Genomic DNA, 24619 nt, shown 5'->3' on the forward strand with positions numbered 1-24619 from the left:
CCACCTTGTCTTTCCAACGGAGTGGAATCATCTCTTTCTCTGCTTTCTCCGGCGGTTACTGCATCTCTCAGAGCTGGAGTCTTTTCATCCATTCGGACGACATGACCTTGCCAGTGTAGCCCGTGTCCTTTAATTCACTGAACTATGAACTAACAATTTCGTCGTATAACTCGTAGAGCTCATCGTTCCATCGACTGCGATATTCGCCGTTGGCAATGGGCAAATGACCATAAATTTTCCGCAAAACCTTTCTCTCGAAAACTCGTAACGCCGATTCATCAGATGTTGTCATCTTTCAAGTCTCTGTATCATACAGCAGAATGGGGATGATGAGTGACTTGTAGAGTTTGGTCTTTGTTCGTCGAGAGAGGACTTTACTTCTCAATTGCCTGCTCAGTCCGAAGAAGTACTTTGGATGTCGAGGCTGACGTTGCTGTTTGTGTTCATGCTGGTTCCAAGATAGACGGAATTATCTACGACTTTAAAGTTATGTCTACCAGCAGACGTGGGAGTCGTCGCGAATCCACGACTGTTTGTTTAATGACAGGCGATATTTCGTCACTACCAGACCCATTTGCTTCGCTTCCTTATCCAATATGTAGTAAGCAAAACTGAGCATTGCTTGATAAATTTGTTTCACAGATGTAAAATCCCAAATGAGCACTCGAATTCCAACTATTTGCGCAGTTGACGCGCTTTGTACATTTACTTGCCTTTTAAATTATATAGTTGCCAGCGCAACTCAAATGTAAACCCGCAATTAAGTTGCCGCCGCATGTGCTCTTTTCAGCAACAGCACTAACAACATTAACAACAATAGAGAATATCGCAAATATCGTACATTAGAAGGGGTGTAAGAGGCCAGCCACCGCCAGCGAGCTGTTCGGCTTTAATGATTTCAAAAAATTTACAGTTTTCAGAGTGCTAACAGTTTATAATTATATGTATGTATGTATGCACTTTTGAGAGCTACATAACTTTTGTTGATTGCTGGTAATTGCAGTTGCACAGTTTGCTTGCTCCTTTTTTACTTCGCTGTGCTTTCTTTGCGTTTTGTAAGCGTGTGTGTGCAAGTACTTCGCGTTATTTCGCTTACAAAGCACAGTTGTTATTGTTGCTATCCTGTCGCGTTAAACGTCGTGCATCGAGAGGGCATTGCAGCTGCCATTTTTGCGGGCCAACAGCGTGCCCCGCTCGACGTTTGCTGCGCGCTCGCTCTCCAAAACAAACGAAATCTTAAAAAATTTTCAACATCCACCGACTTGCGCTCAAAATTCACATCGCAGCACTTCACATCCTTGCAACCGAACCAACATGTATGTACACTTACATGAATATATAGAGTATTTGTTCAAATATATCAACAGCTAAGCGGGCAATTGTGCCAATAAAATGGTATGAAATCAAAAATAGTCGAGACTGCCTTCAGTCAGACGAATTCACAAAGCGTCGACCGCGGGCAGGGCTCATAATTCTCATACTAATATTTACATACATTCAATTGTGAGCATATGCGCATACAAAAATATGCATATGTATATGTGTGTGTGTAGATTTGTTGCCTTCAACATTGCTATTCTTTTTACAACCATCAAGTGTTTGTTTTGTGTTGTTTGTTTTCAAATAAAAAATCGATTTGTGTAAATATTTGCCTTCGACGTGAAAATGCCAGTTTTTTTATTGCTAACAAAAGGCTTTATTTGTAAGCCGTCAAGTCTAAAAATGCACTTCTTTCTTATTAATTACGTAACATCTAAGAGAACATATATTTCTTTATATGTACAATAATTATATAATTTTCAAGTACAGTGACATTGCCGCTTTACTTATTGATTTTTCTTCATGGTATAAAGGGTTCTTGAACTTGAAATCATGATAGTTAGTTGAGATGGCCTATATCTCTGCGATTTCCAAAAAGACAATTTGGCACTGCCCAAACGCAATATAAACGCTATTAGACATAAATCAGATTGGTAGACTCATAGACTAGTAGTTTTTGATACATATTATCACTAAGTTAAGATTAAAGCACTAACCACAAATGAGGGATGAAGCTGGGACAAAAATCTAAGAAAGATACAAAGCGTTCAAAGGCGGTCGGGAGATTGTTGAAGACATGCCTCGTTCTGGACGACCTTCGACCTCTTCAACTGATGAAAATATAAAAAAATGAAAGATATGACGCTTGAAAATCGTTACGAAAGTGTTACAGAGATGACAAGAGAGCTGAAATCTCCCGTGAGTCTGTTCGTATGATTTTGGTGGATATTTTGTGGACGACACGCGTTCTTGCTCGACTGGTCCCGATAAAGCTGATTTTTTTTTAAAGAGTACCGTATACAAGTCTCTTTGGACATACTTGGTCATGCGAATTCCGATCCCACATTCATGGAGAGCATTATAACTGCCGATGAGACATGGCTTTTTGAGTTTGATATGCAAAAAAGTCCGTAATCATCGAAATTAGTTTAAAAAACTAGCCGAAAACATAAAAATCGCGTCAAAGTCGCTCAAAACTCAAGGTGATGCTCATTGTTTTTTTCAATATTCTTGGTTTGGTGCATCATGAATTTTTTCCGGAGGACGGACGGTCAATAAGGAGATCTATTTGGCCGTATTGAGGCGTTTGAGTGAAAACATCGGAGAATTTGCCGGAAAACACCCGGGACTTGCAACTAGATACGAGGCAATAATTTTCCATCATAATAACGCTCGACCAAATGTTGCAATTCCGGTTAAAGCTACTTGGAAAACAGCGGTTGAGAGGTTTTTCCTCACCTGACTTATAGCATAAACTTTAATTTGTTCCGAGCGATGCAGCACACCCTCACTGTACTATGGTTCACAGCAGAACAGAGTATGAAAAACTGGCTTGATTCATTCTTGGCTACCAAGGTGATGCAGCTATTTCGACATGGAATTAGGATTTATCAAGGAAGTTATATTCACATTCACACTCATCCAAAAACTTTCGACAATGACCTCATCATTTTTATCTGCTTTTTTAACTTATAACCGACTATAAAAATGTTTGTTCTCAGAATTAACCCGTTCTTCAGCTTTCTGGTACTAAAATTTCGTCTTAAGGCTAGTCTGTCCTTACTGAACTAGATCAATTTAGAGGTTCACTGCTATAGTGGTCCAATTATATAATTTTTTTTTTTTCCGGTGCTCTACGAGCTGCACAAACAATAGCACTTAATGTGCTCTAATTCTTAAGCAAGCTGAGTATTTGAAGTGGTCCGCACAAAGAAATACTGAAATTCTTTGCTCCTTTAACTGCATTTCTGAAAACTTAGTTCACTGCGAAGCCTCTTTCAGAGACGTGAGCACTCACTCCGACAGCAGAGCGGCAATACTAGCGCTGAGCTCGTCAAGCAGTGTCTGTCCTCACTGGAAATTACGTCAATCTACTTCATACTCGTATGGGTGCCTGGTCACAGCGGAATCGTTGGCAACTGCAAAGCCGATGAGCTAGCTAGAGGGCGCACCCTCTAATCGACTAGCCGCTCCTGTGCGACTGTGAGGCCCTTTTGGCCTCGTAGAACGCACTTTCTCTTCCACTGTCCAGCTTTTTCAAGACCGAGGCTGAAACACCTCGGTAATCTTATTTTTGGCGAACCAGAAGACAAAGCCAAAACTGACATTAGACGTCTCAAGAAATTTGTTATAAGCTCAAAGCGGTTTGTCGACCCTCTAAGGGTCTTATGATCTATTTTTTAGTAGTTTATAGTTACCACAATGGAAAGGCGTTCCAAGTTATTCAAGTGAGATCGCTCTTATAATCGACCTCCTAACCTAACTTTACTTAACCTAACTATGTAGATGGTTTGAAAGTGAGGTGTAAAACGAAAGAGTAGAAAATATCTGAAGTTGAAATCGAATGTTACGATATTTATACATTAAACGGCCCTGGTTTAGTAAGACATCTTGTACGAGATGTAACAACGGATTGCTGAGCGAGTCTGTCTTTTTCAATATATGTATGTACATATATATTGGTGTGGTTAAGGTATTGTGATACAGTACCAAGTAGTTTCCTGTTCTCAGTTGGCTCTTTTAACATTTCGTTTCTGTCGATGGTTGCTAAGTTCTCAGAGAAAGATTGTCCATAGTTGTTGTAAACATTTCGGGTATATACTACTAAAATCTTTTTGAGGCAATTTCGTAAAGTAAGTCAGCCTAAGCTAAACCTAACACAACTAACGGTCTATAGAAAAAACATTTCGAACATTTATTCCAATTTTACAGTCGATTAACTTCGTAAATACAAACTCGCATACACACAAACACACATACATGCATACATAATTGCTTAATGCTCTACTTCCCCTAATCAAATGCAAATATGCACAAATTAATTTATGTCCACATGTACATTTGTATGTATATTTAATAATTTCAAAATTCTATTTCGAAATGCTGCAGAACACAAAATGATTTTGCTAAACAAAGCCATGTTTCCGCAAGCAATTTATGCAATCCACACATATGGAAACAACCAACGAATGTAGCGCTCAGCAATAACACGAGTATGTATGTGTGAGTGTGCAAGCATTTGCAACAATTGTTGCAAGTCTATTTGTCTCAAGTAAATAAGCAAATTATCTACCAAGGAACCATACATATACTATATACATAGCTCATACTACCCTCCTGATGGATATGCATATACATACCTACAAATATGCACGCATGCATCTAAATATCCATATATATGTATATTTTCATAGCGACAACAATCACGAAACATTTTCATTTCGAAAATCATCCGAAGTCCATCAAGAGCTCACAGCTCAGCTATGAAGCCATTTAAGGCGGAAAAAAGTGGGTGAATCTCCGGCAAGCAAAGCACAAATACAAATAAATCCATTATACCTAATAGACAAATACAAGAGATAGATTAGATGCACGTACATAAGTAAGCGAGTGTGCGGCATAAGTTCGCATCAATGGCCTGCGTGAGTTGGGGGAAGCCCGTGTGTGGAGTGCCAAAGATCGCAGCAGCTGCCAAGTGTGGTTTGGGAAATGCATTCAGGCATTATTATGATTATTTGTATGGGTATATTTGTTGTTGCTTATTAAAACGTTTACACATTGGTAAATAATCGTTTCGGCTAATATTGTTTGGGCCTGTTGACTGAGCAGAGATGATAAGACTGGCATTGTGCATATCAAATCTTGATTGCTTTATTGGTTGTCTGTAAGAGGTAATGACACACGCGCTGAAAGATCCAAGAGTTTATAAGTAGCAATCATAGCTAAATTATCTATTTGATATTTGATTTTTGATGAGAATTGTTATCAATTTTTGTGCCGTATTCAGACTTGACCAGCATTTCGATTTCGAAAACTTTTTTCTTACAATATTCAGGCAGTGGACGCTAAAAGACAGCGTATTGTTTTCATTGGGTTCTTCTTAACATAGTATACTCTCACCTAACTTCATTTTTTGATGATCGCCGATATATAGAATGGTAGGTTGTGTAATACATAGCTCGAAGCAGCTTCTTGTTTGGAGGATTCAGTTCGGCTATAAGCACCGAAGACTTGTAAAGCAGTCCTCGGTTGTACATACCAACGTAGATGAAATTCCGAATCATAGCTGGATGGATCATGATCTCAGAATAGAGTATGTTTTGGAAATTAAGAGGAGAAAGATTTTTGAATCTTTTAAAATATAACGTTGGACAAATACGTATGACTTCAACTTTATTTGAACCAATTTTTGAGCTTTAAATACCCAATGAACTAGAAAGTTTACATCCTTTTAGTCAAAATGCAATCAGCAGCGTGTTCGTCATTCTATGATCTATGTATTTCGGGTTTCTCTACTTTTTTAAAGAAAAAACACATAAATTTCAAACTGAATGGAAAATGTTTATTATAATTCGAAAGAACATTATTTGGCATTTATTTTTCGAACGTTATCTCTTTCAAATGTTGCACGTGGCTGCGCACCGATGTGTTGTCACAATAAATGCATTGATTGATGCAATGTATGTAACTCGAACGTCGCCAAGATCACGAGCTTCAATTTCAGGTACAAAATAGCCGGTTATCATGGCGCGATAACCTCCGCCATTGACGGTTACGTTCTCACCGGCTTGATTTTTGAAGAAATATGCATCCGTGCTTCCGCCGACTTACAAACCACACCAAATCGTTATTTTTTCTGGATGAAATTGCAGCTTTTGAATCTCTTCAGGTTGTTCTTCGTCCCAAATGCGGCAATTTTCCTTGTTTACGAGCCAGAAATGGGTTTCAAAATTTGGCTCAAAAACGTCAGATCTTCTTGGAACTTTTCAAGAGCCCTTAGTGCGAAGCGAAGTCGCTTGGGAAGGTCGGGCTTCAGTTCTTACACCAGCTGTATTTTTTACGCTTTCAATTTAAAACGCATAATGCATTAAGTCGTTCCAAACGTCAGTTCGAGTTGATGCGAATGGCGCTGAGTCGACTCTCCTCGGTCTTCGTGTACACTCTCAGCTACGGCTGCTATATTTTCTTCACTGTGTGCTAGACGTGGTCTATTATCCAATATTATATTATCCAATAATGAATTTGTGCTTTTAAAATTTTCATCATCAATTTCAGTTTCAGTAAAATTAAATTTCAATCGATTTACAATAATATTGTAATATAAATGTAAACCCCCTCTGTAATGAAAATCGTTAAAAAGTAATCGAAACTGCTTACCTATTTGCAATCCAACGCCGCGCAACACCCCTGAGTACCAAAGCCCGACGCGATTTCAGCTTATCTCCCTCCGAAATCAAAAACACGCGAAGAGCTTGGTAACTGGTACAACAAAGCACCGTACCGGTAGGGGGTGTTGGACGTGTCGCAAAGCGCCGCTAGACGGCGCGATTAGTAGTCGTACATATAAGCATATATGTATATACATATGTACATGTACATATATTTATATATCCATATATAGTGTATGTAAATGTATAAAAAACATTACAACATATAAACAACAACAATGCCAGCAATATTTTGTACTGTCTGCCGAGTGCCGAGTGCCCGAGTATAATGCAATTTTTCAAGTGTTCAATTCGCTGCTGATTTCCATTTATACTCAGCCAAAATTATCGCCTTCAACGATCGCTACATGCGCTTTTGAGGAAATCCAAAAGCGCTGCGAGCATTTATTTCAACAGTCTGACGCCTTTTTCTTCTTCTTATTTAGGGGGTTGCTAGCCACTTAACATTTAACGAACCAACACAAAGCAACAACAACAAACCGAACGTTGCATAGAAATTCAGTGAATTTTAAATTTATTTATACACAACTCCGGCCGGCCCTCCCTAACTGAGTGCTGAATTTTGAATAAAATACGAAGCTTACGTGACTCGTTGCAATTGTGCAATTGTGCACCATTTATTTGGATTTGTTAGCTCCTTCAAGTGTCGCCGCATTGTCCTTTCGCTTGTTGTTGTTGTTGTGCTTCTGTGTTGCTTTCGTTTGGCGTGTAAATTAATCAAATTGTTTAGCAACAATGAAAACAGCAACAGCGGCTGGTTGAACTCGCTTCAGGGCACAAACACACATACATTTGCATTTTAAATCCATTTAAATGTCTCAATTTGTTCAACTGACCGCGTTGCACCCGTTCACCTGTCACTTGAAATTTCGTAGGCGTTTTCTCACCTTCGATTCGTTGATTGACTTAGTGATTTATGGAGGTATTTATTCAGAAATAAAATTTCCACGCTTTCCATTACTTCGTATGGTAATGTTTAAAGAAAACGGGTTGCACATGGGCCGAGATTCGGGTCAGGGGTCATAAATACATATACGTTTTTGAAAGAACGTTGAACCTTCAAAAATTCTGTGCCAATTTCTCACCCAGCTTTCAGTGGTGACTGGTTTGTCCATATCAAGACTAGTAGCTCTTTTACTTGCCTTTATTTCTTCTAGATAAAAAATGGAATAAGTTTGATATAAGAAAACTCATACTCATAGATGGATCCAGTAAAGTTGACTATAGCGGTTCTCTGAGTAGCCGTGATCCAACGTTGTCCTATAGCTTGGGGCCAGTTAGAAGTTCGTCGGTGATGACTTTTGAGAGCCGTTTTCTCAATGTCTGATTAGCAGCCATCTAACGTTTTGGTTAACTTAACCGATACTCCTTCTTTCTGTACCCCTTTTTTCGGTAAAAAAAAAAACAGTTGTTAATCAGTCTCTCACACGTCGTTCAGAAGCGTTGGACATCTCTGCCACATCGTTGTGGCGAATTTTGTGAAAAGATCTTGGTCTACATCCTTAAAGATCAAATTGACGCAAGAACTGAAGCCGCTTGGCCACCAGAATCGTCGTAGATACGTGAATTAAGCTGAGCAACAACTTGAAGATTATCCGGATTTTCATCGAAAAATCATCTTCAGCGATCAGGCTCATTTCTGGCTGGATGGCTTCGTCAATAAGCAAAATGTGTATTATTAGTCAGGCAGCAATTCACACGTAATCCATGAGTCACCATTGCATCCCGAAAAATGGGAATCGCTACCGCTCAATGATAACCGAATATTTTTGGTTCAAATTGGATGAAATCGACTTCACAATCGATATTTTGAAAACCAAGTTTGGTGAAAGTGTTATGTGACGAAATGGCCCAGTCAATTGGTTGCCTCGGTTGTGCGTTTTGACGCCGTTAGACTATTTTCTGTGGAGCTATTTCCAAGTCTATGATCTATGCCAACAAGCCAGCCACGATTGAAGAACTTCGTACGAATATCGAACGTGAACTTGCAGCACTATCGGACAATTTATGCAGACTGTCGAAAATTGAGTTCAGCCTCTGGATTTTTGTAAGCGTGTTTGTTGGGGTCATGAAAAAAAAAAAATCGAGTTCCATACATAATGGCATCGAAAATGTTTTCACATTATATATAGTATATTTGTAGAAATAATTGATCAGTTTTAAGAGCTGAGTTCGTATTCCTTCCATCTGTCTGTATGTTATGTAAAGGAACTAGCCCCTCAGTTTCTGACATATTGCTCTGAGATTTTATACACAAACTTTTCTTCTCCAGAAGCTGCTCATTGTAGGAACCGCCGATATTGGACTCCAGTAGTTTATAGCTGTCATACAACCTAAACGATCGAAGAGAGAAATTGGAAAATTTTCAGAAGTTTTTAACAAGATCTGTTCAAGAATTTTGGCATAGATTATTATCCAAGCCATTGCGACAATCTCTGAGCAAATTGTTCAGATTCGCCCACTATAGCAACTGACCGATCAAAATAACGATACATTTTTTGTACCTTTTTCTGCCATAAGAAATACAATGTTACATATTATATTATATAATGTATATCAGCATTAAGGCGATCCTTAATTGAATCGGATATCGGAATTCCTAAACCTCAACCCCTATGCCTCCCGATACTGCAATAGTCAGTATTAAATTTTGAAAACAATAGAGTTACGGTAACAGTTAAATAGTGTCAAAGACGGAAAAAAATATTTTTGAAGATTTGTATGTATGCTTTGACCACTGTGTTACTCGTCTTCAGGTTCTAAACGGTTCTACTGTGTTTGAGGTGAAATATCTTGGACTGAAGTGTTATACATTGATGAGAAAATAATTACAAACTCAGTCTTTTTGGTTTTTATGACTACCCTAATGTACACACTTAGCAATAACTGCATATTCCAAATCGCCGCGATCAGGCAACTCCCCACACATTAATATTCATTCTCTTAGACACCTTCAATTTAGTAAATGTTGTTTGTATGTATGTATAGGAATACCTGTTACCGATAAGCAACAACATTAAGCATACAAACAAATATACATATTTACTATGTATTTATGTAACATACATATTTACAAATCACAGACGTTTTCTGCTTTCTGGTAGCGTGTGTTAGGCAAATCTCGGCCAAAGTGCGTGAGCGTGCACACCGTCACTATATATTTAATCTTTTCGTTAACAAACAATCACAACAACTCAAACAGACATACGCATTGTATTGTATGTTGTTGTTGTTTATTGTGTTCTACACCTCTGCAGTGCGTTTAGTAGATCTTTTTCAAAACTCTTTTTTTTGCCTTTTGCTAATGTTTTCGGTGCGCGATTTTGTGATTATTTATGTTGTTGTTCTTGTTTTGTTGTTTTTTATTTCATTATGCCCAGCTGTAGATATGTATAAAAGTTGTTTGTTTTGCTCTGTTTGGCGAGTGTGAGGCGATTTTTATTAGCTGTGCTCGGTGTTGGGGAGACAAACGATAAGAGACCCTTTGGCGCAGCGGATAGCGCGTTGGACTTCTAATCCAAAGGTCGCGGGTTCGATCCCCGCAAGGGTTGTTTCAAATTTATAAATATTTTAATACACAAGTTGGAAAATCGGATATATGCTTACATTAGATTAATTAGATTAGACTCACGTTTACATAAAAAAGTATGTATGTTTGTATATCGGCGAAATAAATGCGTTGTTTGCCTTAAATAATCACGTAAATTGTCTCTTGCTGTGATATACAGCGTGTAAGATGTCGCCAATCGTCGATATTGCATTTATATCCGCAGCTAATCTAATCTCATGGCGCCCAATTCACATTTATTTCGGTATCGTTGTCTTCAAATCGCTTCAAAAGGCTTTACTCATAGCCATTCTGGTGTTTATTTTTGGTGATATCGATATGTACATACATACATACATGTGTGTGTATATTAATGTGAAGCATAATCATTTAATTTTCACGGTGTCCACACTTTTTATCATTTATAATCTTTCATTCCTTGAACTTTTCTGGAAGTTTGGGGTAAAGTGAGAAAAATACTTGAAAATAATTATTTAACAACATTCTCATTTAAAATATGTCAGAAAAATCTTAAAAAACACTCCGAGAACCGATAGATCTGCATAAAATGAAAATATTTGCGAGAAATCTACGCTAATTCAATTAAATTTAGCAGGAAGCCGGCAACTTCTTTTATGAGAGAGAGTAAGGGAGAGAGAGAGAGAGAGAGTTTTCAGCAGGTTTATTCATATTAAAGACTTTTCTATTTTTATGTAGATGTGGTTCAGAAATGTAACAGACAACAAATTTATTTTTACAAATCACAGTTGATTACTCTAAGGACTTGATTTTAATTGAATACTTCACACATTTTTTTTATTAATTTTCTTATAACTTTTTTCCTACATGTTTAACTTTTAACTATCAACAGCCAATAAGCGTCACACGCCCAATTAATATCATGTTCAGACAATTTAAAAGCTAATCATACTACTATGAGCAACAAATAGTAAGACTTTGTTCATAATTTTAAAATTTTTAGTTTTCAAAAGCCATGTCGTCTCCCTCAAAGTAATCGCCTTTGTCCACAATTAACTCAAAACGGTTTCTAAATCAGTCGGTGATGGTGGCACGATATTAGTTGGAAAATTGGCGAAAAACAGTTTAAACGGTCAGAAGGAATTCGGAGAAAACTGTCAACACAATCTTGATTTTTGACTTGTTTTCTTCGGCTCACCTTTGACACGATATTCAGCTGATTGATCGTCTGTTTCCGGGTCGTAAGCTAAGATCTAAACTCATCGTCAGTAATAATACATTTCATGACATCCTGGCAGTCGGAAAGCATTGTTTCACTGACGTTAACGCGAAGCTGTTTTTTGAAAAAATTGAATTTTCTTAGGCTCAAATGATCTTTCGAAATGGTTTTCAATGATCTTTCCGATATTCCAACAATGCCAGTAAGATCTCTGACTGTTAATCGTCGATTCTCAAGCACCAACTCCTTTATTTTATAGACGAGCTGATCATCATTTGATGTTGATGGCGGTCCTGGAAGTGGTTGATGAGATATTTTTAACTACAATAACAAATTAAATCTCTGGGTTTGTTTTTGATAGAATGTTACGGCGCATTATCCTGGTGAAAAACCCATGAAATATCTGCCCACATACTCAGTCGTTTACGACAAGTTGCTTCACATAAATGCCACAAACGAAAAAGTGGTATTCCTTTTTGACCCTTTGACACTGTGAAACGAATTCATTGTAAACCAAACCATGGTAATCAAAGAAAACGATGAGGAGCACTTTGATTTTTGATCGACCATTACGTTGTTTTTTCGGTTTCTGCTTACTTTGGAACGTCATACGCTGGATCGTTGGACAGTTTCGACGTCAAATTCATAAACTCATAACTCGTCACCAGTAATGATTCGTTTGACGAATGTGAAGTCTTCAACTGCGTTGGCAAGCATCTCTTTTGAAATATCTACTGGAAGTCGTTTTTGCAAAAGGTCGAGACTGGTACTACACAACATTAATTAAAATGTGTCTTATAGATGTAAAGAGATGTTCGGAGCCACTGTTTTCTGTTTTCTCTCCGATTCCAACTCTATCCTCCCTTTTTCGAGCCATCCGTATAAATGTTTAGAGTGTTGCGCGCAGCTAACATACTTTACATCAACCATCTTTTTCTATGTTTACTTTGAACCTACTTTCCAAGTTGAAAAGTGGGATCACTTCAGTTAATGTTTGAATCCCTTAAAACAAACTCAATGGTAGTGTGAAGAGAGGCGTTTCACTAGATCTCGAAGTTCGCTAATACCACTTGCAGTATGGTATTTTCGCTTTCTTGTCAGGCATTTCAAGTTTTTTGTTTTTAATTTTGTGTTTTATTAATGCCCATTCAATTATTGTGAGAACAGTTTATGTTCTTTTGAGTTGACCTGAGTAATTCATATCGATGCTGTTAATGATCGACTACTGTCGCTATTTTTTAGAAAATCTAGTAGAGAATATTCACGGTATCGATACTGAACACATTATTTAGACCTTTTCGAAAAAATTTTATTCAAAATAATATGTCGTATGCAAGGCCATAGATAAAAAATCGGGGCTGGGGAAGATTGTAGCAAACTATAGAAAAAATCTGAGAAAAAAAGGATAACTGCGAGCACCGGGAATGCATGAGGACTCCGGATTCATGAAGAGTTGTGCGCGATCTTCTCACTTCACTGGTCTTATGTTTCATGTATGTACATCTATGAAGATTGTGTACTGTATGTATGTACATTCATAACTATAACTCCCCCACATTTCTACTTGAGGCATATGTTTGCCATTTTTTAGCTATGGATAATAAAACATGCATGACATTTTGACATTGGAGTGAATGAAGAAATGAACAAAGAGCAGATCAAGCTTGTGCGAGTCATTTGAAAGAGCGCAAAATTTCGCTTTCATTTCACGTTTTTAGTTCAATGAGCTGCCGTGCTTTAGAAATCATTTAGCGGCACCAACGGAATGAATGAAGAACAAAATGCACGTACCAATAATACCGCCGTAGTTGTTGCGGCTCATAATTATAATTAACCGGAAGTTGTGCACGCGCCACAAACGCGAGCATGAAGCATAATAATAGGCGCGGAGGCGCACAACAATAACAGACATGTCAATCAGTTAGTAAAATGAGTAGTAAATAAGTAAATGAACTTGCAAACGGTGGGCAGGATACCCGTAGGCAGGGTCAAACGCACATTTCGAGAGGCAGAAGTGCCATAAAGGATATTTTAAGACAGATTTTTGAATGCCAATGCCAACAGGAAGACGCATAGAGTGTGCCAACTAAATAATATAAGCACTCAGGTATATAGAAAACTATATATGTATATGTGTGTGTGTCTGAATTGTACAAGCAACGCCACCGCCACTGCGCTGCTGAAGACAAAAGCCATGTGTCAACGACCGAGACCAAGCACTCTGCATACACCTATATGAATCCTGTAAGGATATGTGTGTGCCTTTCATTTGTTTTGCGCGCGTTTCCGGTGACTGCTACGAAAGCGAAATTGAAATTGAAATAGCACTCGTTAGCACAATTGCATGCGGCATAAGAAATGCCAAATGCGAAATCAAAAATGCCAGTGACGTTATTGTTTTCAAGTGCTGCAACAAGAAGCGCAAGGATACGCCTGCCGAAATGGTAAAATTGTAAGTACTAGGCGTTAGGGTCTGCTGGCATACATACGGGATTGGAAAAGTGGGTTGAAGACATCGCTGACTGAGATCTCGTACACGCCCAACTCAAGGTGCGACAAAACGCTTGCGCCGAAGATGTTAACGGCGCACCGGTTCGCGCCTCACATTACTCCTTCTGGCACATGTCCTTTAAATGAAGAGGATAATAAGCATGCCCGCACGCATATTTGAGTTCGCCGGGTGGTGGCGCTAGAACCGGTTCGTTAGCGCAAAACCCACAAAGTGATCATAACGCTTTCATATCCCGCACATTTTCTTGAAATAATTCTTGCTGATATCTCGTGTGCTATTTTCTTTAAGCATAAACATACCACTTAGCTTTTGTTATGTTACGCGGATGGCTTTTGATTTGAGTTGGCGGCAGCTGCACGCAACAATGATCGCGTACATCACCATTAGCACCACCATCACCACCACCAACATCAGCACCACCACTTTCATCTCATAACAATGATCGCGTTAGCTCGATTGCATTTGGCGCACACCTTGCTTCCTGTTTCGTCTTGCTCGACGGCTTACGTCGACTGTCTGCCGCTCGTAGCATACCGGAAGACGCGAGACAATGAGTGCCCCTTCTACACTCTTGATAGCTTGGCTCTTATGAAATTTATTTGCAATATCTTAGCAGCGCTTAGCGTTGCGTTGCGCTGACATTTGAGGGCTGATCCTGCAGACGCGTGCGCCGGGACGATCGCCGCAACAGCAGCCAGCAACAACGACAACAAAAGCGCTGAAAATTGAAGGCGTTCATTGTAGAGGCATTTGGTTGTGTCTTGCGCGCTCCGTTTACATTTCTTGCTGCCGGTCGCATATGTAGCAATTAAAAGGACATGTGCATTTGCGTAAGGCGAGATTTTTAATTTGAGCGCGTGCCCTCGGTTGGGAGTTGTGACGCTCGCGTTTTCTACATCTGCAGATTTAAGTATAGACGCTCGGCGGAGAGGCGTTACAAGCTGCTCAATCTCAATCTGAAGTATTTGCACTTGGCCTCGGTTGACAGCTGCGCGCTCTCTTGCTTGTTGACAATACGGATTTTACGCTGTTGAATTTGTAAGCAATTAGCTCTTTTATTGCGGAAAAATTGCTCTTGAATTGGCACAAATAACAATTTTGAGTAAATATGACTGTTAATAATGAAAGAGACGTGGGTTATCAAAGAATTGTGATTCATAGATTGAGGGAGTTAAGTCTTGAATAGAAATATTTATATTATGTAAACACAGAACACAAAGGATTTTAAATGTTGAAGTGGTCTAAAATGCAAGGGAGAAAGAGAAAAATGTCTTGCCGAATTCAAAATTTATTAGAACTGAACCCAAACTCAGTAGAAATGTGGCCACCGTATTAGACTCAACCTAGTTGGAGAATGCGAATTCGATTTCATAAACATAAAAAGCGAAGATCTTTTTCTTACCAACTAGAAAAAATTGTTTCAGTGTAGGCTCGATATTTTCATTGATAAGCAGGGGCCTTTTTCGTATGATATGTCGAAACATGGGCTTCTGTTTCCTACATTCACTCGCTTATGTCAATTTCATACTTATTAATCCTCCAAGTAGAGGTCGTTAGAAATATGAACCGGCCTAGATAGAGTTCCTCACAATTTGAAAAACCAATAAGAGCTCAATAGAAGCCAACCAAACATCAGGTGACCAAATTTTTTTAACTTAATTTAAAATAGATTAATTAAAATAAAATTAATAATGACCATAATAAAGGAGATCCATTTCGAGGTTGCCTACTTTGTTTTTAAGAAAAACACAGAAACTTTAAATGTTATGGGCAATGTTTGTTATCATTTTTATTCAGCGAAATGTCTCTTATATTCCTGTGTAACAGGTCTTTCATTTCCCAGTTATGCCCCTGTTGATCGTACCTCGTTTAAGTTAGGTTAGATTAAGTGTGTAATTCACGCGACAAAGAACCATAAATCTTCCACAGAATCCTTCACTCGAAATCTCGTAACACCGACTCTTCAGATGTTTTCATCGTCCATGCCTCTAATGTCGTGATTGTTGAGGCCAAAGTACCAATATCATCGGCGTACGCTAGCAGTTGTGCATTCTTATAGAATATTGTACCTTCTCTATTCAGTTCTGCAGCTCGAACTGTTTTATCCAGAGGCAGATTGAAGAAGTCGCACGATAGGGAGTCGACTTGTCTGAAATCTCGTTTGGTATCGAACGGCTCCTTTTTTCACGGGTCTTTTCTTAGATTTGGCGCATGGGAAATATCTGACCAGTTGTTGATTTTCCACGCCTACAGCCATATCGATAAGGTCAATGTATCGGTTTGTTAACGGCGAGTTTTAATCTTTGACACAATACGCTCGATAGAGCCTTATATGTTGAGGAGGCTTATCCCACAGATTGTTGGGTCTACTTTTTTGTGGATGGGACAGAGCACATTTAAATTCCAATCGTCGGTCATAGGATTCCTTCTCGTCGCATTAACGACTGTGATTTGATCCATTTTAGAAACGCATTGTTACTGGCGACGAAGAGTGGGCTGTTTACAGGAACGTAAAGCTACTATTGTGCTCTAAATTGTTGAACTAACACAATACCACTTCGAAGGCCGATAGTTACCAAAAAAGGTTATATTGTCTGTTTGGTGAAATTTCAAAGGATTATTTTGAGCTTTTGGCCTACTATGTTACCACGTTTAATTCTGAAGTTGTGATCAGCTGGAAAAATCTCGTGATGCACTCAAACATAAGCGTCCAGAATAGATCAATAGAAAAGTTGTAGTATTCCATCAAGCTAATGCGAGTTTGATGACTCGCCAAAAGCTTCTGCAATTTATCCCATTCAAGAACTACCACATCTACCATATTCTCCAGACTTGGCACCTTCGGATTATTATTTGTTCCGGTCTCTTTTTTTGATGGTTTCAACATTGTTATTTGCCCATCGTATTGTCGTGTGTTGAGTTCGTAACCAAGCAGCGGTTCATAGCTACAGACGAAAGTCATGACCATCGAAGAAACCCGTTCTCAAGTCAATCGGGTCTAAGTAACCGGAACAGACGCGGATTTTTATCCGGAAGAGGACTGTCAACCCGGCATCATGGCTCGAAATCACTTCATGAATTTTTTCTGCCGCTACAACAACACTTAGAAGGGACTTATTTTCCCGTATAACATCAATACACAGCAGTGAAGGAAAATAAAGAAAGAATTCTCATTTGAGTATCTGAAAAAGGCAATTTTCTCACCAGTTACATAAACAAAGACTAATGAACAGGTCGTCCTGACACACTTGACTTCAGACGTACGAGCATAAGTAGATATTGACATGCCACATACTGCTAAGCCCAACACCACAGTCGACCGGATATTGGGCGCACCGCCAATAAATCAAAAAAACGGAAATAGTTGCGCATGTCTATTTACACAAAATACATCAAAATAAATAGCCAATAAATGTGGCAAGTGGTCATGAGGACATTAAGTTGATTAATAAGAAAACAACAACAACATGCCAAAGATGTTCGCACAAAAGCAAACAGCAATAACTTTATAACTTCCGTTACTTTTTAGGCGTACTAACCCAACGACCACCCAATAAAGCCATTTCTGCCTTGCGCTGCCTGCGAGTGGCGTCAACGTCAACCCAATTCGCGCGAACTTCACTTCTATATGTACATATACATATGTATGTATGTATGTGTTTGTGTTCGTGCCACAGCCGGAAGATGTTCAAATTGTGTTTGTCGCGTGCGCCAGCCGACCGACGGCGTTCAATTTGTCACAATTAATTGTATAGCTGCCAAAAACGGAAGTGGCCATTAAACAATAACAACAAGCGGCAGTAGCAGTAGCAGGCGAACGTGGCGGAGAGCGGAACTATATTTATTGCCATTTAACATTTTTCCTATTCACCAGCTCCTTTTGCTGGGTTGGTCAAACGAGCATATAAACGCTTTTCATAATGCGCTTAAATTGTAACAAAAACAACAACACCACCAAAAAAAACTGTGAACGCACCCTCCGCGCCCATTTATGACTGCGTCTGCACGCCTACCACCTTTGCTCGCTAACTAGCCGGCTCACACGGTCAGTGATTACACGCTCACTTGTCAGCGGCGTTAGCGCTACAAACGCCTCTTACATAAGGACAAGCGCGTGCGCTACGCTATTTACATACTTGTTAGTAATAAGCGGGCCCAAATACCTTATCTCAAAAAACTGCAAAAAAAAAAATGGGAAGAAAGAACGCCGACACACGTTTCCACATTTGACTTGTTTACTGGTTCTGAATCAATAGCAGAAAAAAATAACAAAAAACACTGTAACTCTATACCTATGTTTGTACGTATGTCCTCTCCACATGCTGGTGCGATTTTCTCAGCGCCAACGGGATATAGCGAGCGCCGTACAACCCTTCGATGTCAGTCGTTTGACAGTCTTTTCTCTAGCGGAAGTATCATGTTTGTATGTTTGTTGATGTTTGTAGGCGTGTGAAAGAGTTCTGCAAACATAGCCGCACTCCTGGCGCTCTCTATTACAGGAAATACTGAATATTGGCTATTTACATACAGACAAATATTTAAATATTTGAATGTAAGCATATTTCCAATGTAATCCTACACCTTTATTTGTAATGCTTGCCCCACTTTCTAGCACAGGGCACACTCTTACTTTTTGTAAATATTGTCTTCATAAATACTTCACATCATATCCTTTCACTAATTTGTTATGTTAATACAAATATTATATATCACAAGCGATCGAATCATTCAAGGCATGGAATCTTTCCACTTCAAAAAGTTTCATTAAAAATGTCACTCTTTGACAGGTGCCTCTCAGCACCGGTGTTATGTAGAATAGTCCTTCTGTGCTAAAAAAACAATAATCAAATCTTTGTTGTCTCAGTTTGTCTCACTCGGAAGGTTTTGTGCGAGCCTTTAATATCGTTTCAGTTCTTTTATTTTCCCGAATACTTTCATCATATCCATTGGTATCACCATTTCCTTGGGTTGGTTAAATAAGGACTGGCTGATCGCCTCCGATGATTTGTTCCACTATTTTCATGGACTGCCTGATCGCCTCCTTAATATATAGAGATAGTTCTCCGAAGATATTATTTTCGAATATATATTCCTTTCATAATTTTGAGCTAACAGAATGCACGGTCTGTTTACCTAGTTATTGTGTAAGAAGTCGATATGAATGTCTTTGAGTTCTCTTTCTCCTATTTGATCTATGTATGTTCGCTTTATTTCTTTTCAAAAGTTTTGCGCGAGTTTTTGATAACGCTTCATTCTTTTATATTCCCAAAAGATAAAAAAATGGACCTTTGTGCTTCTTGTACTCTCCGAATACCTATACAATACTTAAAACCTCTCTTCTTTCCTTGTATCATTGTAAGAATAGGATGAGAGCTAAAATCTTTTATTTCATGAAAGAAATGAAGTGGGTTCTTCTCGTTCTACACTAGACACATAGCTCTCGTTAATCTTGATGAACAAAATGTAGGTCCATCCGCTCATATCGACTTTTTTGAATCACCAAGTTTGGGTTTTCCAACCTGACTTACTTTTTCATAGAAGACTTCTCTTATTGGGATGAAGTCCAGACAAATATGATTTTATGATGCTACAATGACTATAGGACTCAACTCAAGTTCTTCATCTACTGTAGGTAGGACTTAGGCTTCAAGCATACCTTCTTGCATTTGCATATTTCTTTTATGTCGAAGTGAGGTCTAGATAAATATGTTTAGAATGCTACAATGGTCCTTGTTCTCAACTCAAGTTCTTAATATACTGATGGCTTCCAAAATATGTTCCATTAAAAGAGGAACTAATGCAATTATATCCTCAGGTTATGGAAAATCGTTCTTTCGGCGACTGTGATTTTGATATCGAGTGCAATATCAATTCATTGTACCTTTATCCTTTTTGATTTTGCCTCCATTCGCTCGAAATGTCACTTAGATAACTGAGAGCCTGGCTCACTGTGGAATCCTCACTCACTTTGATTTTATTCCAGAAAACGTGGATTGTCTCTACTCTGCTTACATGCCTTCGAGGAAGGCATGGGAAGGTACTACTGGTCGTTGGAGGGAAGCGACCGTGAACTTTTTTTACGGATGGATTAATGCTTGCGGAGAGGATTGGTGGAGGAGTACACTGTCGTAAACTTTCCCTCAAATCCAGAGCTTCTGACTACTGCACATTTCAAGCGAAGGTGACTGCTGAGGATCTATTGTTCCTGCAGAGCAATGACTATCCACTCCAATAGTGGAGATTAGCATTGAGTTTGCTTTCTGTGCGGTCAAAACTAGAGAAAGGATGTCCAGGCTACTTATCTCTATTATCGAGCTATTTTATAATTGGTTTGGGTGGCCAGCCATAGCGGTATTGCTGGAAACTGTAAGGTTGACAAGTTCGCTGAAACAGGTACTCCAGTCTGAATAACTGCTGAATTGCCATCCTCTGGTGCACTACTGGCCTGTTGCGCCTCAGACCAAATCAACAAGCGCGGTTCTTCTGACTCAGGGTTAATCGTAAGAGTCATAGGGGCAGCTTCGTTTTCAGAAAGGTTCACCTCTCAGTAGTTGTAGGAGTTTTAACTGGATGCAGTAAGAGTGAATATTTTATGAGATATCAGCGGCATCAGCTATTTGGAAGAATATGAGAAAGTATCTTCTCGACACTTCCTCCTTAAATGTCCCACTTTTGCTAGATTAAGGAAAAAAAATTCGGATCTCCAATTTTTAGACATCCAGGTGAAATAGTTGAAGTAGAAATAAAACAACTAAGTAGATTTGTGATAGGTTCTGGACGTTTTTGCTGATAGCTGATCTTCAATTTCAGGAGGTTTTTCTTTTTTGGCAAAAGACTGTACATAATAGTCTAAGTGGGATTCCCCCGCACTTAACCTAACCTAATCTGAAATGTCACCACGGTTTGAGTTCGAAAACTAGGTCCAGCATAACCTATAATTTAGAGAACTGCTTGTTTCTACCTCCAATCTAGTAGTAAGTGCATTAATAGTAACATACTTGTATGTAATACTTGATCGCCGTCTTCTGAGCGAAGCTTTTATAGCAGAACAGTCGTCTACTTGAAGATGATTCAGTATTTAAAGACCTCGTGTCCTCTACTTGTCCTTAAACTCCGTATATTTAGGGCTGGGTACACATAAAATAACCCTCAACACTCAGACTCTAAATTAAGAGTCGGATTTTCGGATTATGATGAAAACAGTATGTTCGTGTTGTGGTACAACAAAACTTTGGCTGCATTTGAGCGACGTCGTTCTCCGATTCAGATTCGAAATCCCTATAATTATGTCAAAAACACTCAACAACCAACGACCAATTTTGTAAACTTTCTGCCGGATAAAGACAGTAGCTGCGTGTTGTTGTTGTAATCCTTTAAATGTTTTCAGATTCTCACAACAACTTCAACTGCCGTACCGTTGCACGACGCTGACATTAATTTTAATCCCATTTGTATGCCAAATAATTGTGACATTTAAAAACTGGTGTGTGCAACAACAACAACAACTTCTACCTTTTAAACCGCACACACGCAGGCACTTGGTTATTTTGTTGTAAGGCGTTTTTTAGGCCGTGGTTGGAGTCGAGTTTTGGAGTTTCTGCGACAATCAAATGGTTTGAATTTGTTGGTGTTGGCAGTTGTTGTCACACCCCTTTCTTTTAGCGCCCACCTTTTATATGCGGTATTATTGTTATTGTTATTCTTGTCATGCACACATTTAATCGGTTTGTTTATGACATTTCTATTGCTGCCGCGGCGGCAGCGACGCAACGCCAGTGTTCGGAAAGGAAGTGAGTGCGGGGAGGAAGTTGTGAGCGGGGTGTGAGGATGCGCAAAATGTGACCGAGATTCACTTGCCAAGCCGACAGCGGCTTAGCATTATATTGTTGCTATCGTAGTTGTTGTTGTAATACTTGGAATACACGCGCCGTCGTGATTTTTGCTACTTGCCAGCGAAAGTTTTTATTTGGTCGTCACTTTTTCCCCGCCACTGCGGTCGATTTGTAAAGAAGCACAAGCGGCGGGACCTCAAACCGTCGCTCGCATCCACTTGCCGACGCTTTGCGTGGCTTTGTGTGCGCTTTTATTTGCACGTCGTGCGGTTAAGCTTGTCATTTGCTCTGTGTTAAGCGCTCGGCTGGGCGGTTTGCTGCGTTGTGTTGTGGGCGTCTGCAGCTCGTGGTCCATAACAGTGCTGCTACCACGGCTGCTATCGGTGGTGGTGGTCGTGGTGTCTCTTAAGTGCTCTCAAACAAAAAGAACACATTTGCCAGATTTGCCATGTTCTATGGTTTCCTTGTCTTTGCTGGCATTTGTTTTCATTTACCACCCTGCCGGTCGCACCTCTTCCCTGCCTCTACCTCGATTGCACCACGCACTCATTACAATAGCCCTCACCGCACTCGGTGTGTGAATTGTAATTACAGTGAAATCGGCTTTTAGCACTTGTTCACATCCACCCATTCAAACTGATTTTCACCAATTCGCCAGCCTGTCGGTGGTTTGGACGAAACGCCAAAGCGTCAATGCGTCAGCTTGCCAACCCGCGCCAGCATGAGCGCCCTCCTAGTACAAGTTGTGATTTCTTTCCTCGTTTTTTGTTCCTTTTTTTGTATTTTTTGCTTGTCGACTCGGTATGGTTTCGCCTTTCTTCGGCTACGCTTTCGCAAATTGCTGATTTCCTCATATGTCATGAAATTCTTTTCGCACATTTTCCGCATAATTGGCTGCTGTTGCTCCAGATTGCTGTGCCATTCGATTGCTGTGGTGGATTTTGTTGGTATTTTTGTTGTACTGTTGTTGTGGTTGTGAACATATTTCGCCTGCTTACTTATTAACACACTCATTTAGCCGCGTCGTCGTGCGTTAAGCGGAGGAACGTATGAATTTTGACAGCCCTCAAGTACGTGTCAAAATTGTTGTGTCAGCTTTGGGGTGTGAGGTCGCAACTGTGGTGAGTGGGCGTTGCTGCAGACACGGTATTTATGGTTTAACGCAAATTATATGTTTGCTGGCTTCTGGTTGTAGTAATTGCTGTTGTCGTTGTGGGTGGAATGATGTACCTCGGTGTGCTTAAGGTTTTATTAAGTGGAAGTGATTTGATTTTCTGCATATCCGAGTTGGAAATTAATTGATAATAGATGTGTCAAAAATAATGAGACTTGCGGAAATAGAAAATACTAATAAAACCGTTATAATTAACGCTTCATTTATTTCGTATATGTCCGGGGTTATACTTTGTCGAGTAATTTTAGTTTCATTTAGATTAGAGCACGTTCAAGGAAGCTCTGTTCCTTGCCATATTTTCGAAAAAAACATGTTTTGGCTAATTTCTAATGTTAAATATATCTACTTCCGATTCTAATCTAAATAAGATCTGAGCCAAACCCGATGACACTCATAGCCCTCAAAATATATACATATGTATACAATACATCTAGCCTCTATCGAAACAGTTTCGTACCCAAGCGAGATGTGATATTGTTTCAGGATGAGTAGAGAACATCCCTCCAAGTACAGATCACAAAAAATGTTTGTAAGTAACATTTGTGACTTAAAATAAGGTAACGCATAAAAGGGATCTTCAATTGGCGAGTCAACAAGACTTAACAACAGCGCAAAAGGTTTCTTCTTTCGCTACGTGGTTTCCAAGGGTTATGTCGCCTCCACCTGGTTCCAAAATCGATGGATCTTGCTTGGATAGATATATAATGTACCTATGATCACAAAAGGTATGGTCATTAAGAACCCTCCATTCAGCGATTAAGGGATGCCAAAGTGAAATCAAGAGTTTCTTCACCGACTGTTACAAAAGTGGGTGAGTTTCTTCTGTGATTAATTTAGAGATCTTCACTACAAATGAACTCAAAAAGTGACTCACCGCTAACTTTTAGTATGTTCAAGCTTCCGCAGACCGTGTGCCTTGAGTTCGCATCCAAATAAACAATGACGCTGGTCTTCGTTCGTCGGACCTTCGCAGGAATCTTCTTCAGCATCACTGGACCTAGCTCCACCTCGTCATCGTGCGGCTTATAGGCCGATACAAACCAGAGTTTTCCGGCATTGCCCTTGAACATTCTTCTTCAGCTTTACTGGTGTAGACACCGGTTACAGCTGAATTAACAAGAGCGCACCAGTCATTTCTTCTTTTTGCGTCAATTGGAGATTCAAAGCGAAGCCAGGTCCTTCATATCCGAGGCTGTTGCTTCCTGTTCATTTGTAGGGGCTTTTACGTGGCAGATCCCAAACCCAGCGCACAACCCTGGGGAGAGAATGTTTCGCCTTCTCACTTTAGCTCGCCTTCAAGCGGATGTTTTTTGGCTACTCAGAGGATATTTGGTCTAAGACCGGAAGTTGTGAGTTGCTTGAGCCATATATAAAAGAATCGTTTCTGGCCACTCCCAATTGAATGGCAGTCAGAGAACGTTCCTCACTTGCGTGAACTTCTATGCATGACTTCATCCATCCTTCTTCAACCTACTATAGTATTTAATTCCTTCAGAACAGCGGGCGGTATGCTAGATAACGTCAGCGTGTGTGTTCCACCTATAACTCACATAGACTGCAACACTCCAGAAGCATATCGAAAGTTTAAG

General features: G+C 39.5%; 1 protein-coding gene, 1 long non-coding RNA gene and 1 other non-coding gene across 3 annotated transcripts in view; all 3 read left to right on the forward strand.

Moving 5' to 3' along the window:
* LOC126753868 (uncharacterized) overlaps positions 1–24619 on the forward strand; it is a 118263-nt gene that overhangs the window by 19632 nt on the left and 74012 nt on the right. The gene's annotated exons all lie outside the window — the stretch shown is intronic.
* The window catches only part of LOC126753834 (fez family zinc finger protein erm), a 68711-nt gene that overhangs the window by 12544 nt on the left and 31548 nt on the right, over positions 1–24619 (forward strand). The window lies entirely within an intron of this gene.
* Trnar-ucu (transfer RNA arginine (anticodon UCU)) lies at positions 10246–10318 on the forward strand. The gene has a single exon. It is a non-coding gene; the product is annotated as a tRNA-Arg (tRNA).

Source organism: Bactrocera neohumeralis, chromosome 3 (assembly GCF_024586455.1).
Source record: "Bactrocera neohumeralis isolate Rockhampton chromosome 3, APGP_CSIRO_Bneo_wtdbg2-racon-allhic-juicebox.fasta_v2, whole genome shotgun sequence".
Lineage (NCBI taxonomy): Eukaryota > Metazoa > Arthropoda > Insecta > Diptera > Tephritidae > Bactrocera > Bactrocera neohumeralis.